At 45.5% G+C, this 17,696-nt stretch overlaps 1 protein-coding gene across 5 annotated transcripts in view; it reads left to right on the forward strand.

The window, feature by feature from the left end:
- The first annotated feature begins 13,112 nt into the window (after positions 1-13,112).
- DYM (dymeclin) overlaps positions 13,113-17,696 on the forward strand; it is a 401,308-nt gene continuing 396,724 nt past the window's right edge. For all 5 annotated transcript variants that reach the window (XM_030810464.1, XM_030810466.1, XM_030810462.1 and 2 more), the window contains exon 1: positions 13,113-13,527. The gene's annotated coding sequence lies outside the window, so the exon portion shown is untranslated. The remainder of the gene's footprint in view (positions 13,528-17,696) is intronic.

Genomic DNA, 17,696 nt, shown 5'->3' on the forward strand with positions numbered 1-17,696 from the left:
CCTGTAAATATTCAAAGATGATGAGATGCATCCTTATATATTTTTTGTATTCCCTCTAAAGCTGGGAAAGATTAAAAGGAACGCCTGCCCTTGGGTCCTAACTCAGGCCCTATTAAGTTCTGTGGCTGGTCAAGTCACTGATTTACCTTGGACTTTATTTGATATAAATCATATAAATCAGCAGGTCTCAGCTTTGTCCAAAGGCACCTGAGGGATAATATAAATTCTCATTAGCAAAGAAACTTTTTTAAGGTGTAAGTACTATTATGAAAATAACAAATATTTATAGTAAAACAATGCAAGAGCATCCTAAATGAAAAGCGAATGCTTTTTCTCAACCTTCATTCCCTTATTCCAGTTCCACAGAGGTAACTAACTGTTTTTTTGTTGTTGTATGGTTTGTTTTTGTTAGACAGCAGTCTTTTCCTGAACAATGCTGCTCCTTGTGGAGCAAGGCTAATTCATAGGCAGTGCGTCCAGAGTCCACCCCAGTTGATGTTGTGTGTAACCTTCTAGCAACTTTTTGAAAATTAATTTGTTCTTAAATACGCACATCATTTTTATTTATGTTTTTGAGACAGGGTCTCACTCTGTCACTCAAGCTGGAGTGCAGCAGCATGATCACGGCTCTCTGCAGCCTCGACCTCCAGTCCTAAAGTGATCCTCTCATCTTAACCTCTCAAGTAGCTGGGACTACAGGTGCACACCACCATGCCCAGCTAATGTTTTTTGTATTTTTTTTATAGAGACAGGATTTCGTCATGTTGCCTGGGCTGATCTTGATCTCCTGGGCTCAAGCGATCCTCCACTTTGGCCTCCCAAAGTGCTGGGATTACAGGCATGAGCTACTGCACCTGGCCCACACATCATCTTTTAAAACTTAAGTAATAATTGCAACGTTTCTAATTGTCCCTGCTTCTTTGCTCCTCAAAGGTTTTACCTATTGAGCTGTGGGCTTTTAAAATTTATCTCCATATTTATAAATAATACATATGAACATTTTATTTTTTGAGACAGGGTCTGTCACCCAGGTGCTGGAGTGTAGCAGCATGATCATAGCTCACTACAGCCTCCAATTCTTGGGCTCAAGTGATCCTCCCACCTCAGCCTCCTGAATTGCTAGGACTACAGGTGTGTGCCACCATGCCTGGCTAATTTTTTGTAGAGACGGGGTCTTGCTCTGTTGCCCAGGCTAGTCTCAAACTCCTGGCCTCAAAGTGATCCTCTTGCCTCAGCCTCCCAAAGTGCTGGGATTACAGGCATGAGCCACTGCCTGGCTATACTGTTATATTTTGAGCCATCAACTTCAGACAGTGTTTCCCATGGTGGTTGAGATGCAGCTATCTTACACTGCCTCTGCTCCTCCCACACATCCTCCCAATGTGCTTTTTAAATTTTGCTTACGTCATCAGTGTTCATAGCATGAGTGTGCCAGGTGTCTTTCATTTACACCTCCCAAGTCTCTGCTCCCCTCATCCGGCTTTTCAGCCCAAGGACGCTGTATAGACATCAACAGGCTTCCCGTGCCTCTGGGTTCTGCTGGGCTTGGCCAATAGCGATCCATAGCAGGAGATGGGAGGGAGGAGAATGAAGGCAGAGTGTTTATTCCCTTGACCGTCTCTCTGCAAGGTCACTTCAGGCCAACTGTTCCTCAGCCAGAAGTCACTGTGCCTCAAGGAACACTCCAGGCAGCCAACTCCACCTGACTCCTTTCATTTTTCCTAACCTGTCCTTCACCCTGCCCTTTTGGGCCCAGGGGTGGTGGTATTTCTGTTACTGGCTCTGGGCTACTGCTTCCTCTCAAGAGTGCTATCTGGCTTGCTGGGACACTGCCTGGGAGAATGAGCATGTACTGTTGCTCACTGCACAGGTTAATGCACTGTGATTGCGTCCCTTGTTATATACAGGTGGTGTCTTCCTGGAGTGACCAGTTTACCTTCTCCCCATCCACCTCCTTGCCTAGTTGTTGCCTAGACCTGGTGCACACCGCAGTCCTCGGCACTTTCTGCTGCCACCCTCCTGTGTTGGATGTCTTGTTTCTGGATTTCCTGTCCTCTTCCTTCTTGGTTTATCCCGCATTTTTTCTGTAGCACAGCAGTTTTCTAATTCAATACTTTTAGGAGGTTGAGTATGGATAATTTTGGAAAGTGTCCCCAGGATGATTCCAATTTATTTAAGCCCATTTTCCAGAGAGCTATGGGTCTCCTAAGGCCTTTCTCATTTCTAACAAGTCTCGCTCTCTAGAACGCTGGTTCCCAGTCGTCATTTTCATACTAGCAACATTTTAAAAGCAGGATTGGGGTGGCTAGTATGCAATTGCCAATTTTGATGTTTCCAAGCAGGAGTATATAAAAAAGCTACAATTTATTACCAGTATTTTGTAAAAGAAAAGACAGTTTGACACCAGAAGAGTGAAAAAGAACATGGGAAATAGTGAATAAAAAAGCCATTAGTTTGGATAAGCATATGAAAAGTGTTAATTTTATGAAAAATTCACTATTTTTCTTATTTTGAAGGCTGATTGTTAAAAGCTTTTATCAGTTATCCATGGGCTGGAGTTGGTAGCCACTGTTTGATACCACACAAATGTTTCTTTGCCCTAAAATATCAACATCTGTCTGTGTAAAGGTCAGGGCTGCCTTTTTAGTAAGAGCTACCATTTGTTAAACACATTGTGCCTGCACTGTTCAGGGGCGTTTCACACACACGAACCTACCTGGTCTGCATAAACCTGAAATACAGTCAAGAAAACAGGATCCGCCGGACACGGTGACTCAAGCCTGTAATCCCAGCACTTTGGGAGGCCGAGGTGGGCAGATCACTTGAGGCCAGGAGTTCAAGACCAGCCTGGCCAACATGGTGAAACCCTGTCTCTACTAAAAATACAAAAATTAGTCAGTCATAGTGGTGCACACCTGTAATCCCAGCTACTCCAGAGGCTGAGGCATGAGAATCATTTGAAACCAGGAGGCAGAGGTTGCAGTGAGCTGAGATCGCACCACTGCACTCCAGCCTAGGCGACAGAGCAAGACTGTCTCAAAAAAAGAAAAGAGAAAGAAAAACAGGATCCCAGCCTGGGCAACATAGGGAGACCTTGCCTCCACCAAAAATAAAAAAATTTAGCTAGGCATGGTTGTGTGCACCTGTGGTCCCAGCTACTCTGGAGGCTGAGGTGGGAGGATTGCTTGAACCCAGGAGGTCAAAGGCTACAGTGAGCTGTGATCAAGCCACTGCACTCTAGCTTGGACAACAGAGCAAGACCCTGTCTTAAAAAAAGAAAGAATAATGGAGTTTAAATACGTAAATGACAAATCTAAGATTTCAAGGTCATATTTTTACGCTGTCTAAGGAGCCATCACAGCTACTAATATATTATATTTTAAGATGGAGTTTTGCTCTTGTTGCCCAGGCTGGAGTACAATGGTGCAATCTCGGCTCACCACAACCTCCTCCTCCCAGGTTCAAGCGATTCTCCTGCCTCAGCCTCCCAAGTAGCAGGGATTACAGGTGTGCGCTACCACACCCGGCTAATTTTGTACTTTTAGTAGAGATGGGATTTCACCACGTTGATCAGGCTGGTCTCAAACTCCCAACCTCCAGTGATCTGCATGCCTTGGCCTCCCAAAGTGCTGGGATCACAGGTGTAAGCCACTGGGCCCGGCTGCCATGGCTACTAATATCTTAATTGTTAATAATACCTTATTGGGAATAATTAGGCAGAAATGGAGAGGGTGAGCTCAGATTAATCAGTATTTGTGAACTTGTTTTAAAGTTTCTGGAGGCTGAGGTGAGAGGATCGCTTAAGCCCAGGAGGTGGAAGTTGCAGTGAGCCAAGATGACACTACTGTACTCCAGCCAGGGCAACAGAGCAAGACCCTGTCTCAAAAAAAATTATAATAAAGTTAATTTTGCTAACCTTGTATCATGACTTTTTAATTTACCTACTTTTCAACAACTTATTTTTGCTTTATGAATTTTAACTGCATTTCCTGTCTCATTTTAGAGTTAGACTCATTTTCTCAGGTAATTACTTAAGGCTAAAACTCTTGAGTTTCATCGCCTTTTTTTTTCATTACTAGGCTGCCTTCTTAGGAAACATAGGTGACTCAGCACTGCCTTAAAGTGACCATTCAGAACTGGCATGTTGACAGAATGACTGGATTAAAAAGAAACTCCAACTGCTGATCTTTTCATTTGTTATTTTTTAGAGAGTCTCACTCTGTTGCCCAGGCTGGAGTGCGGTGGCGCAATCATAGCTCACTGCAGGCTCAAACTCCTGGGCTGAAGTGATCCTCCTGTCTCAGCCTCCCAAGTAGCTGGGACTACAGGCATGAACCACTGCGCCCAGCCCAGGGACTGATCTTAAGCCTAGTTCAGTCATAATCAAAGAGGAAATGGAGGGAAGTTTTCTTATGCTTTCTTCCATAGGGAGCTACTTGCTTGTTCTAACCTCAAAGCTAAATTTATTGACATAGCAACAGCTCCTTAATAAAGAAGCAAAGACTATGGGTTTTTTAGTTTGAATGTCTGCTCCAAAACTCATGTTGAAACTTAATCCCCAATGTGGCAGGAGTGAGAGGTAGGGCCTTTAAGAGGTAATTGGGTCATGAGGGCCCTGCCCTCATGAATAGATTAATTCACTCATGGATTAATGGATTAGGGGGTTAATAGATTTAACGGGTTATCATAGGTGTGGAACTGGAAGCTTTTATAAGAAGAGGAAAAGGCACCGGGCACAGTGGCTCATGCCTGTAATCTCAGCACTTCGGGAGGCCGAGGCAGGCAGATTGCCTGAGCTCAGGAGTTCAAGACCAGCCTGGGCAACATGGTGAAACTCCGTCTCTACTAAAATACAAAAAAAAAAAAAAATAGCCAGGTGTGGTGGCATGTGCCTGTGGTCCCAGCTACTCGGGAGGCTGAGGCAGAAGAATTGCTTGAACCGCAGAGGTGGAGGTTGCAGTGAGCCAAGATCACGCCACTGCATTCCAGCCTGGTGACAGAGTAAGACTCCTTCTCACAAAAAAAAAAAAAAAAGAAAAAAGAAAGTGTCGCTACAAAAAATTAAGAATAAACTATCGCCAGACACAGTGGCTCACACCTGTAATCCTAGCACTTTGGGAGGCTGAGGCGGGCGGATCACCTGAGGTCGGGAGTTCAAGACCAGCCTGACCAACACGGAAAAACCCGTCTCTGTTAAAAATACAAAACTAGCCGGGCGTGGTGACGCATGCCTATAATCCCACCTACTAGACAGGCTGAGGCACAAGAATCGCTTGAACCGCGGAGGCGGAGGTTGCGGTGAGCCAAGATCATGCCATTGCACTCCAGTCTGGGCAACAAGAGCGAAACTCCTTCTCAAAAAATAAATAAATAAATAAGCAAGGAATCTAGGTGTAGTGGGACCCTCCTGTAAACCCAGCAACTCAGGAGACTCAAGTGGGAGGATCGCTTGAGCCTAGGAGTTTGAGGCTACAGTGACCTGTGATGGTGGCACTCTAGTCCAGCCTGGGTGACAAAATAGGAAAAAATCCGAGCTAGCACACTTGGCCATGTGATGTACTGCACTGCTTTGGGACTCTGCAGAGTCCTTACCAGCAAGAGGGCTCTCACCAGATGCAGCCCCTCGACCTGGGACTTCTTAGCCTCCATAATTCTAAGAAATAAATTTGATTTGTAAACTACCCAGTTTCAGATACTCGGTTATAATAACAGAAAACAGAAGAAGACAATGGGCAAACTTGTTCTTATGAACTGACAGCATGGTAGGTTTGAGGAAAAAGAGCAGAAGGCATTTGGGCAGAGAGTTGAATATCGGTAAGTTTAAATTGAAGATGTAAAGAAATTTCAGATTTTTCAAGTGAAGGGAGAGGGCGAAATTGAGAAAGTAACAACTATAGATGAACTGTGAAGGGTCGGCGTATGGTAGATGATTCACAAAATATACCAAATGCTCCAAACGATGAGCTGGTCTGGACCTTAGGGTATGTTCAAACCAATCCTCTGATTTTTACTAAGGGCTAAAAAGGTTAAAAGTGGTAGCCCAGATGCTGTAACAGGGCATGAGCCACGTTTCCTGCAAGGGTGCTGTGTACAGTGGGGCTAAGCGTTCGCTGCCCAATTTAAGAAGGCACCATACACATTGACAACAATGTCAAAGATTCCCCCAGGTCTATACTTTACACAAGGGTCTTATTCCTGACTTGGTAATTCAGCAGGTGTAGTTCCAGAATTCCTTGGTACATTGGTTTTCTATAGCTGCATAACAAATTGCCACAAATGTAGGGGCTTAAAGCAACCCAACTCTATTACCTCCCAGTTTTAGGGGTCAGATGTCCTGGTATGGTCTAGTTGGATTCTCTGCCCAGGGCTTCACCAGGCTAAAATCAGGATGCAGGCCAGGTCTGCAGTTCTCATCTGGGCTCGGGGTCCTCCTCCAAGCTCACTGGTTGTCAGCAGAATTCATTTCCTTGTAGTCCTGTTTTCCTCCTAGTCAGCCAGGGCCTGCTTTTAGCTCCCAGAAGCTGCTCGCCGTTCCTTAGCATGTGCGCTGCAAGGTCAGCTCCCCACATCGATGTTTCCTTTCTTCCAAGTCACCTGGAGCATATTTTTCTGCCTTCTAATCTTCTTATTACTTATTCTGAAGGTCCCTAATGACCACTAAGTGAGTTTAATAGATCTAAAACTTTTTTTTTCCGTTTTCGTTTACATTATGTGTTTATTTATTTTTAAATACAGATGGGATCTCCCTCTGTTCCCTAGGTTGGTCTCAAACTCCTGGGCTCAAACAATCCACCCACCTTAGCCTCCCAAAGTGTTGGGATTACAGACGTGAGCCAATGCACCTGGCTGTAAAATTTTAGAGCAGTGCCTGCCATAGGTTAAGTATTTCTGATACATTATTAACTATTTGTTGTTGTTGTTCTGTTTTGTTTTTGTTTTTTTCTTGAGATGGAGTCTCACTCTGTTGCCAGGCTGGAGTGCAGTGATGCAGTCTTGGCTTACTGCAACCTCTGCCTCCTGGGTTCAAGCAATTCTCCTGCCTCAGCCTCCCAAGTAGCTGGGACTACAGGCACATGCTACCACGCCCAGTGAATTTTTGTATTTTTAGTAGAGACGGGGTTTCACCATGTTGGGCAGGATGGTCTCAATCTCTTGACCTCGTGATCTGCCTGCCTTGGCCTCCCAAAGTGCTGGGATTACAGGTGTGAGCCACCGCACCTAGCCCTGGTTTGGTATTTTTTTTTTTAGAGACAGCGTCTCTCTCAGTTGCCCAGGTTGGAGTGCAGTGGCATGATCATGGCTTACTGCAGCCGTGATCTCCTGGGCTCAAGCAATCCTCCCGCTCCAGACTCCCAAGTAGCTAGAACTACAGGTGTGCACCATTACGCCCAGCTATTTTTTTTGGTAGAGATGGGGGTCTCACTATGTTGCTCAGGCTGATCTGGAACTCCTGACCTCAAGTGATCCTCCCTTCTCAACCTCCAAAAGTATTGGAATTGCAGGCATGAGCCACTGCACCTAGCCCTGTGTTAACTATTATTAGTTTGTGACTCTTCCTAATTTGTCCCAGACAGGAAGGAGACAGTGACAGCTGCACTGTGCCCCCTCCCTAAGTTCTGCCATCAGAACTGCTCCTCTGACATCTTTTCTGATGGCCAGAAAGCCATCAGGACCCATAGTGATCGGGCTGTCTCAACCTCTTTCCCCAGGCTAAGCTAAGGGCTCAGAAGAAGGAAGAATGAATGGGGGCTCTGTAGAGTGCATCTAAGCTCTCCTGCATGCAGGAGGGACTGGAGAACGAATTGTGTCGCCTGTTACCTTATCAGGCAGGCAATACCCAGGAATGCTGGAGTCACTGCCTTTGGAGCATTTAAACTCTCTGCAGCAGTATCTGAGTCTTGTTGCTAACAGCTGGCCTTGCAATGAATTCATTACCACAGCACCACAGGAGGCCTTAGAGGACGCCAGTTCAGGAGCTTGCTCAGTCATTTGCGTAGCTCACTGGCTGTGCATCTCTGTCGGAATCTTCTTATGTCCCTAGAACTCAAATCACTAACATTCTCTATGCTGTTGTAACTTTATTTTACTACCTGTTCAGCCAGCCTCTGCTTGAACACATGCAGTGATTGGGATCTCATTTCTCTTCCAGATAGACCATTTCACTACTAGTAAGCTTAATTTCACTGAACCACCTATGGTGAAGTGTTTCCTAAGTCATTAAATAACTTTCTACTGCACCCTTTCTCATAGGGTTGTTTGGAGACTTAAATAACAGTGCCTTGCTCACAGAAAACAACCTATAATGTGAATTGATAATTATTGCTGCTGATATTGTTTTCAGAAAGTTCTTATATGGAGCTGAAATCTGCATTCTGTAACTTCTAAAACTTGGTCTTAATTTGGCTCATTGGCATAACAGAAAATAAGTCTAATGACGCTCCCCTGAGGACGGTTCTACTTACCACAAGTCTCCTCTTAGTCTAGTTCTTCATACTCAGTTCCTTCAGCCCTTCCACATGGGATGTAATTTCCAGATCTCTCACCATCCTGGCCGCCCTTCCCAGGACAGGTTCTGGTTGATCTTCATCCCTCCTTGGAGGAGTGGCCAGGCGCTGGCAACTAAGACATGTGAGCTGTCCACTATCTGGATTATGCAGATGAACTAACATTGAAAATGACATGTTACATGCATTACTTAATTTCATTCTCACAGCACCTTCAGGAGAAAACTGAGGCTCAGAGATGTTAAGTAGCTTTCCCCAAATCGTTTAGCCCAGAAATTATGGAACCAGAATTCAACCCAGATCTGTCTGACTCCAAAGTCTGCTCTTCTTTCTTGGGGAGGTGGAAGCCTGAGTGCTGTTCTTGGAACAGCCCCAAGACAATAATCTGGGGACTGTCTTGGTCCTGCTTGCAGAGGGTCCTTCTGTTACGTATGGGTCCCTTCTGGCCCTTTAGCTTCTACAAAGAAAGTCAGTCCCCCTCCAGCTCTAAAGACACATGAAGTCTGTTTGCAGTCTAGACCTTGCAAACTTGTAGTTATAGAAACCTCAGCCTACCAGGGCTTGAAGGATACTTGGCTCCACTTTACATCTCCATTCTTCTTTTCCTCTTGTTTTTAATGTAACCTGTAATCCTAGCACTTTGGGAGGCTGAGGCAGGTGGATCACCTGAGGTCAGGAGTTCAAGACCAGCCTGGCCAACATGGTGAAACTCCGTCTCTACTAAAAATACAAAAATTGGCCGGGCGCAGTGGCTCACGCCTGTAATCCCAGCACTTTGGGAGGCCAAGGCGGGCGGATCACGAGGTCAGGAGGTCGAGACCACGGTGAAACCCCATCTCTACTAAAAATACAAAAAAATTAGCCGGGCGTGGTGGCGGGCGCCTGTAGTCCCAGCTACTCGGAGAGGCTGAGGCAGGAGAATGGCGTGAACCCGAGAGGCGGAGCTTGCAGTGAGCCGAGATCGCGCCACTGCACTCCAGCCTGGGCGACAGAGCGAGACTCCGTCTCAAAAAAAAAAAAAAAAAAAAAAAAAAAAAAAAAAATTAGCTGGGCTAATTTTTTTTTTTTTGAGACGGAGTCTCGCTCTGTCGCCCAGGCTGGAGTGCAGTGGCGCGATCTCGGCTCACTGCAAGCTCCGCCTCTCGGGTTCACGCCATTCTCCTGCCTCAGCCTCTCCGAGTAGCTGGGACTACAGGCGCCCGCCACCACGCCCGGCTAATTTTTTTGTATTTTTAGTAGAGATGGGGTTTCACCGTGGTCTCGATCTCCTGACCTCGTGATCCGCCCGCCTCGGCCTCCCAAAGTGCTGGGATTACAAGCGTGAGCCACTGCGCCCGGCCCAACTGGGCTGATTTTTAATCAGCGTGGTGCCCCGCGCCTTTAGTCCCAGCTACTCAGGAGGCTGAGGCAGGAGAATTGCTTGAACCTGGAAGGCGGAGATTGCAGTGAGCTGAGATTGTGCCATTGCACTCCAGCCTTGGCAACAAGAGTGAAACTCAGTCTCAAAAAAAAAAAAAAAGTACTCTGTCCACCATGTGGAATAATGTAATATTTAGTAATAAGAACAGTTGCAAGGTGTAGAGAGTTACTGTTTATCCATCACCCAGCTTTCCTTAATGTTAACATTTTATATAACCATAGCATCATTTTGTCAAAACTAGGTAATCAGCATTGGTACAATACTGTTAAATAAACTCTAAACTTCATTTAGGTTTCATCAGGCATTCCACTACTGCCTTTTTCAATTACAGGAGGCAGTCCAGGATATCCTATTGGATTTAGTGGAAGGATTTCATAGCTTTTCTATTGCTGTTCCTGTACCAACTAGACACTGAAGTTGTCAAGTCAGTCAAAGTTATCATAATACTTCTTCTTCTTTTTTTTCTGAGATGGAGTCTCACTCTGTCACCCAGGCTGGAGTGCAGTGGGACAGTCTTGGCTCACTGCAACCTCTGCCTCCCAGGTTCAAGTGATTCTCCTGCCTCAGCCTCCTGAGTAGCTGGGACTGCAGGCCTGCACCACCATGCCTGGCTAATATAAATATATATATATATATTGTATTTTTAGTAGAGACGGGGTTTCACCATGTTGGCCAGGCTGATCTTGAACTCCGGAACTCAGGTGATCCGCCCACCTCGGCCTCCCAAAGTGCTGGGATTACAGGCGTGAGCCACCACGCCTGGCCATCATACTTCTGCAGGCAGTTTTGAAAGTTGGTGTCCAAGGATAATAATTTGCACATTACATGTACAAAAAAGTTGCATAAGGACTGCTACTCTAACTCATGCTTCCTATGTAGTAAAAAATATTCCTGATCTTATCTTCTGATTTATGACATTTGCCTAGCAACATTATAACATTTGCCTAGGAACACAGGCAAGACTGTTTATTTCAAGTCATCCAAAAATGACCAAAGGGAGAAGTTGTAAAATTTCACTAATAGGATCCCCTTAAAATAAAATATTTTGCTTCTTGGTCTATAAAGCCAGTTCTGAGGAGATGCTCATAACTGTTGCTGAGTCAGTCTGGGGAAAGTAGACTGTGTGCCAGGCAATATTAAAAAATATTTTGAGTTTGGTTTTCATGGCTGAGTCTCTTTTTTATTTTTTAATTTTTTTGAGACAGAATCTGGCTCTGTCGCCCAGGCTGGAGTGCAGGGGCATGATCTCGGCTCATGGCAACCTCCACCGTCTGGGTTCAAGTGATTCTCCTGCATCAGCCTCCCGAGTAGTTGGGGCTACAGGCGCATGCCACCACACCTGGCTAATTTTTGTATTTTTGGTAGAGACGGGGTTTCGCCATGATGGGCAGGCTGGTCTCAAACTCCTGACCTCAGGTGATCTGCCTGCTTCGGCCTCCCAAAGTGTTGGGATCACAGGCATGAGTCACCACGCCCAGCCTTGAGTCTCTTTTTGCTCTAATTTTAAAATAAAATTGTACATGTACTTCATATTCCTTGCAGAAAAATTAGAAAACATAGGGAAAAGCTAATTTTAACCATACACGATCTCATTATCCAAAGTTGCAATATTGTTAATATTATTTGTCTTTTTTCCACCAGCACATATACATAGGTATTATAAATATTATAGTAAACATTATATTACATGTTATATTAATATATCACTTAATATATTAATATAAATATATTACTTTTAAGTGGCAAAACCACAATTAGTTTTGCACCAACCTAATATAATTCGCTTATGAAAATTTGGTACTATATATGTTTCCACTCAATGTATCATGAAAATGCTTTCAAATAAATATGCATCCACAGCATTCTTTACAATGGCTGCATAGTAGTGTCCATGGCTTTTTAGTTAGGTAGTTTGGGTTCTTTTTTTTTTTTTTTTTTTTTTTTTTGAGACAGTGTCTCATTCTGTTGCCCAGGATGGAGTGCAATGGTGAAATTATGGCTCACTGAAGTCTCAACCTCCCGGGCTCAAGCGATTTTTCCACGTCAGCCTCCTGAGTAGCCGGGGCTGAGGGTGTGCCCGCCACTCCCAGCTCTAATTTTTGTATTTTTTGTAGAGACAGTGTATCGCTATGCTGCTCAGGCTGGTCCTTCTGAACTCCTGGGCTCAAGTGATCCTCCCACCTCAGCCTCCCAAAGTATTGGGATTACGGGCGTGAGCCACAGCGCCCAGTCTACTTTGGGTTTTAATATGTTTTCCTGTCATAATTCTGCAAGCTCAGTGAATTTACTGGCAGTCTATGCTAGAAAAGAATATCTAATATTTGTATAGTACTTTACAGAGTACACTGGCACATATTGACTATATAATGGGAATAACAGTGCTATCTGTTTCATAGGGTCATTTTGCGAAATAATAGTGCATGGCAAATAGAAAACAATCCATAATGTGAATTGTTATTACTACAGTAATGTCAACATTTTCTGTAATGGCAGAATCATCATCATGTATATATTTTAGGTGAGGAAACTGGCTGAGAGAGGTGAAGTAATTGCTCAAAGACGTCAGTGTGGAAACCTCAACTCATTTGACTTCAAATTCCATAGTTTTGGCACTACCTCATATTGCTACTCTTTCCCGTGGGACCTGTCCTTTCCGACAACATTGCAGGCAGGGCTAGCCCTGCCAGCTGCCTCCATCAAAAATTATTTTCCTATTTCTCAATTCTCCAGAATCCCACACAAAATTGCTTGACTTTGGGTTGGTTATTCAGCTGCAATTAACAGGGGCCTTAATAAGGTTAAGCCGCCAGAACAAGCGGTGTAGCATGAGCAAGGACTCTAACACCTGGCAGGTGAGGTTGACTCTAGCACCTGGCAGGTGAGGTTTTTGCGCTTCTCTCTCTCTCTCTCTCTCTTTTTTTGAGAAGAGTCGAGCTCTGTCGCAAGGCTGGAGTGCAGTGGCGCGATCTCGACTCCCTGCAATCTCCGCCTCTTGGGTTCAAACGATCCTCCTGCCTCAGCCACCTAATTTTTGTATTTTTAGTAGAGACGCGGTTTCACCATGCTGGCCAGGATGGTCTCGATCTCCTGACCTCGTGATCCGTCCACCTTGGCCTCCCAAAGTGCTGGGATTACAGGCGTGAGCCACCGCGCCCAGCCGTTTTTGCACTTCTCGATTTCGCCACGTGGCTTTGCGGTAGCCCAGGAGGTAACAGGAGGGCGGAGGCACGAATAACACCCAAAGGACTACAGTTTCCAGAAGCCCGCGCGCGCGCCGCGTGCCACGTGAGCGCCTGGCTGGCGCGCGCGCCTGGGGGTTCGGTCCCTAGACGCGTTCGCGGTTGCTTCCCTCTTTCCCTCTTACCTCGCCGCCTCCCGGCCTCCGCACCGACTCGGCCCGGGCTGGAGCTGAACCGGGGCCGAGCTGCAGGCCGAGCCGGAGCCGGATCCGTGCCCGCAGAGACGTGGAAACATGGAGGCCTGAGCCGGTGTGCGCCACCTGGGGCTGCGGCGGCGACCGCGACTTCTCCTGACCCCTCTGCCACCCGCCCGTCCGTCCGCGGGTCCGTGGAGCTGGAGCGGATCCCCAGCCGGCTGAGACAGGTGGGCTGTGGCGCCGCCCCCCTCAGCGCGGCCGGGCCGGAAAGCCCGGCTGTCCCCGGCCTCCTGTCAGAGGGGGTCGGGGCCACCCTTCCCGGCCAGCGCCCCGGGGCGGCGGCGAAGGGACCCTCCCTTCCCCGCCCGCGGGCGCCTGGGCCACCCGGAGGGGCTGTGCTGACAGCGGACCGACCTCTGTCCGAGTCCGCTGTTGGGAGTTGGGGGATACCGAAGGCCAAGTCTGTGCTTCCGGAGATGGGGCGGTGTTGGTCTGACAAATGGGCGTGTGATGGGCAGGGTGAGCAATAGCTGTTGGGTTTTTCTTTCTTCTTTTTACATTCATAGTTTATTGAGATATAATTAACATATCAGAAAATTAACCCTTTAAAAGTACAACTCAGTGGTTTTTAGTATATTCACAGGGTTGAGCAGCCATCACCACCCTTAATTCCAGAGCATTTTTAATCACCCCCCGCAGAGAAGCTCGCACCCATTAGCAGTCACTCCTCCTTCTCTCCCCTACACTATTGATCTACTTTCAGTCTCCGTGAATTTGCCTGAGCAATTGTGTTTTGACTGAAAAGTGAAAGTGTGGGTGTTTGTGAACTGGGGGCAGTAGTGGGGTTTGAGGGTATTGTTGTGGTAAAGCTGATTGGATAAAGCTGTTCTCTACTGAACAGGGGTAGAGAAGTGATGGGATGGTTGTAATCGGCCAGCAAAGCGGGTACCCAGGATAGACTGATTAGGGGGCACAGCTGGAGTGAGATCCTTGAAAGAGGAGAGGGGAAGTTGGAGAGAGGGGTGTGTAGAGCAAGGGTGATGTGCTGAAGGATGAAAACCTGGAGGGTGGAGACGGTGGAGAGGAATGTAGCGTCCACCAGAGGAACTCAGGTGCTTAGGCTGATGAGTTGAGGGCTCAAGAACGAGGTGGAAGGGAAGAGAATCTATAGGAATGGGTGAATGGTTGTTGCAGAGGATGAAATTTATGAATATATGGATTTCTGGAGTGATTATCCTGCTTTGAAGTTTTATTTTAGATAATCCTCTCGGCAACTCAGAGATAGACCGGACTAGTATGAATATTCCCATTCTGTAAATGAAGAACTAGTCTTTTAGAGGTTAGGTGTCTGGCTTAAGCTCATAAACTGAGTACATAGGGCAAAATGAGTTGGAATAATTGATGAAACTATCAGTCGCAAGTGGATTAAATGGCAGAGAACTGAGTTGGGGCAATGTTAATAGGAAGGAGATTCAGCTATTAAGAAGTCTGTGTTGTTACGACATGTAGGTCAAGGAGTTTTTATGTTTTTGCACCTTTTAACCATAGAAAAGTTCACACAGTGAAATAATAAAGGGTACTCCCATGTACCCACTACCCAGCTTCAACAATTAACTCATGCCACTTTAGTTTCATCTATGTCCCTATCCATCCCTATCCCCACTCACTATTATTTTAAAGCAAATCATAGGCATTCAATTTCATCTGTAAATATTTCAATATATATCTGTAGAAGATTGAATGGCTTTTTTTTTGTTGGTGGTGGTGGTGGGAGGCAGAGTCTCGCTGTGTTGTTCAGGCTGGAGTACAGTGGCGTGATCCCGGCTCATGGCAACCTCCGCGTCCTGGGTTCAAGCAATTCTCCTCCCTCAGCCTCCTGAGTAGCTGGGATTACAGGCATGTGCTACCATGCCTGGCTAATTTTTTGTATTTTTAGTAGAGACGGGGTCTCATCATGTTGCCCAGGCTAGTCACGAACTCCTGAGTTCAGGCATTTTGCCCACCTCAGCCTCCCAAAGTGCTGGGATTGTAGGGGTGAGCCACTGCACCTAGCCTGCTCTCTCTTTTTAATAGGCCCACAATACCATTATCACACATAAAAATTAATAGTAAGTTTTTAATATCTAGAAAGATTTACTGTACTTTAAAAAAGTGTGATAATCCATTTGATACAAGGAGGATAAACAGTGCAAACACTTTTATGTTTGACTCTGAAAAATGTGGCATAATTATCTCCTGATTTTTCCATGAGATCCTGCCATCCTGATTGTTCCATTTTTTTTTTATTAATATGGCTCATTTTTCTACAGAAAGTTTGAAGAATTGTCACTTTGGTAGGCTTTTTAATGAATGGAGGGCAGGAGAGAAATAGAGGTGAAATATGTTTAAAACCTTTTGTCCATCATATGATCGATGATAGATTTCTTTGTTAGGTTGAGTCAGTCACTGAATCTTGACAATTCTTCCTTCAAAATATGTCATGCAACCCTCCACCCAGAATACTTTGAAAACCCTACCTGTATTAGTTAGGATTAGGTTTGGCTATGAATAACGGAGACCTGAAAAATAATAGCTTAAACATATGACTAGTTTGTTTCTTTTGTAAAAGAAGTCCAGAGGTGGACAGTTAAAGGCTGGTTTGGCAGCTCTGCTGTCATCAGGAACATAGCCTCCTTGCAGTTTCTTACACTGTTAACCCTAAAGTATGGCCCTTGATTTCTGGGTCCAAGATGGCTGCTGGAGTTCTAGCTAAAATTTGCATGTTCCAAACAGCAGGATGGAGGAAGGGATAAAGAAGTGACTGTCCACTCTTAAAGACTTAAATATATCTTAGTTGAACAAGAATATGCCTGGTCAAAAAATTGGAGTTCTGTTACTAAAAGGAAGGAAGGACTGGAGATTGGGTAGGGAATTCGCATTTTTTGCAATTTTTTTTTTTTTTTTGAGACAGTCTGACTCTGTTGCCCAGGCTGGAATGCAATGGTGGGATCTCGGTTCACTGCAACCTCTGCCTCCCAGGTTCAAGTGATTCTCCTGCCTCATCCTCCTGAATAGCTGGGATTACAGGCATGCGCCACCATGCCCGACTAATTTTTGTATTGTTTTTAGTAGAGGTTTCACCATTTTGCCCAGGCTGTCTTGAACTCCTGACCTCAGGTGATCCACCCACCTCGGCTTCCCAAAGTGCTGGGATTACAGACAGGAGCCACTGCGCCTGGCCTCTGCTCCTTTATAATTAGTTTCTCTGGACCCAGACTAACCTACATACTTTTTGAAACTCTAGGTTCGAATCCTATTTCTGTCATTTATTTGCTTTGGCATGTTACTCAACCTTTTTGAACTTCAGTTTTCCCATCTGTAAAATGGGACTAATATATATTATATGTTTGTTAGAGAATTAAATGAAAATACCTCTATGTACCTAGCAATATATACACTATAACTGTTAGTTGTTTTTCATTCTCTTCCTTTAGGTTTCTTGACTTGGATATCTGAATGAGTGGTGTAAAAAGATGAGAATTGGAGATGGACAAGGAGAAGGATATATATTAAGTTCAGTATTGAGCATGTGGAGTTTGAGGTGCCCTTGGGACACCAGATGGTGATAGATGTTAGGCAATTAGATAAACGGGCCTGACACTCAAAAGGCAGTTCTGACTAGACATAGATATTTTGGCTTGTCAGTGTATAGGTGTAGAATTCATCAATCTGGAAGTCTTAGGGAGGATGTATATAGTTGTACGGTTACTATGTGCAGAGTAAGAAGGCATGCCCTTTAGTGAGTCTCTGTATAAAGCGTCAAGCCTCAGCTTACTTTCTGGCCTTTTCTTTATTATTTATTATTTTTATTTTTTTGTGGGTTAAGGAGTGGAAAGTTTAATAGAAGAAAGGAGAGAGGGCTGGGCGTGGTGGCTCACGCTTGTAATCCCAGCACTTTGGGAGGCCGAGGCGGGTGGATCACGAGGTCAGGAGGTCGAGACCACGGTGAAACCCCGTCTCTACTAAAAATACAAAAAATTAGCCGGGCCTGGTGGCGGGCGCCTGTAGTCCCAGCTACTCGGAGAGGCTGAGGCAGGAGAATGGCGTGAACCTGGGAGGCGGAGCTTGCAGTGAGCCGAGACTGCGCCACTGCACTCCAGCCTGGGCGACAGAGCGAGACTCCGTCTCAAAAAAAAAAAAAAAAAAAGAAGAAGGGAGAGAGGAGAGCAGCTCCTTGAGAAAGAGAGAGAGAGACGTCCAAAAAAGGGGGAGGGCCATGGACCGCAGCAGATTTTTTTTTTTTTTTTTTTTTTTTTGAGACGGAGTCTCGCTCTATCGCCCAAGCTGGAGTGCAGTGGCGCGATCTCGGCTCACTGCAAACTCTGCCTCCCGGGTCTACACCATTCTCTTGCCTCAG

Source organism: Nomascus leucogenys, chromosome 4, assembly GCF_006542625.1.
Source record: "Nomascus leucogenys isolate Asia chromosome 4, Asia_NLE_v1, whole genome shotgun sequence".
Lineage (NCBI taxonomy): Eukaryota > Metazoa > Chordata > Mammalia > Primates > Hylobatidae > Nomascus > Nomascus leucogenys.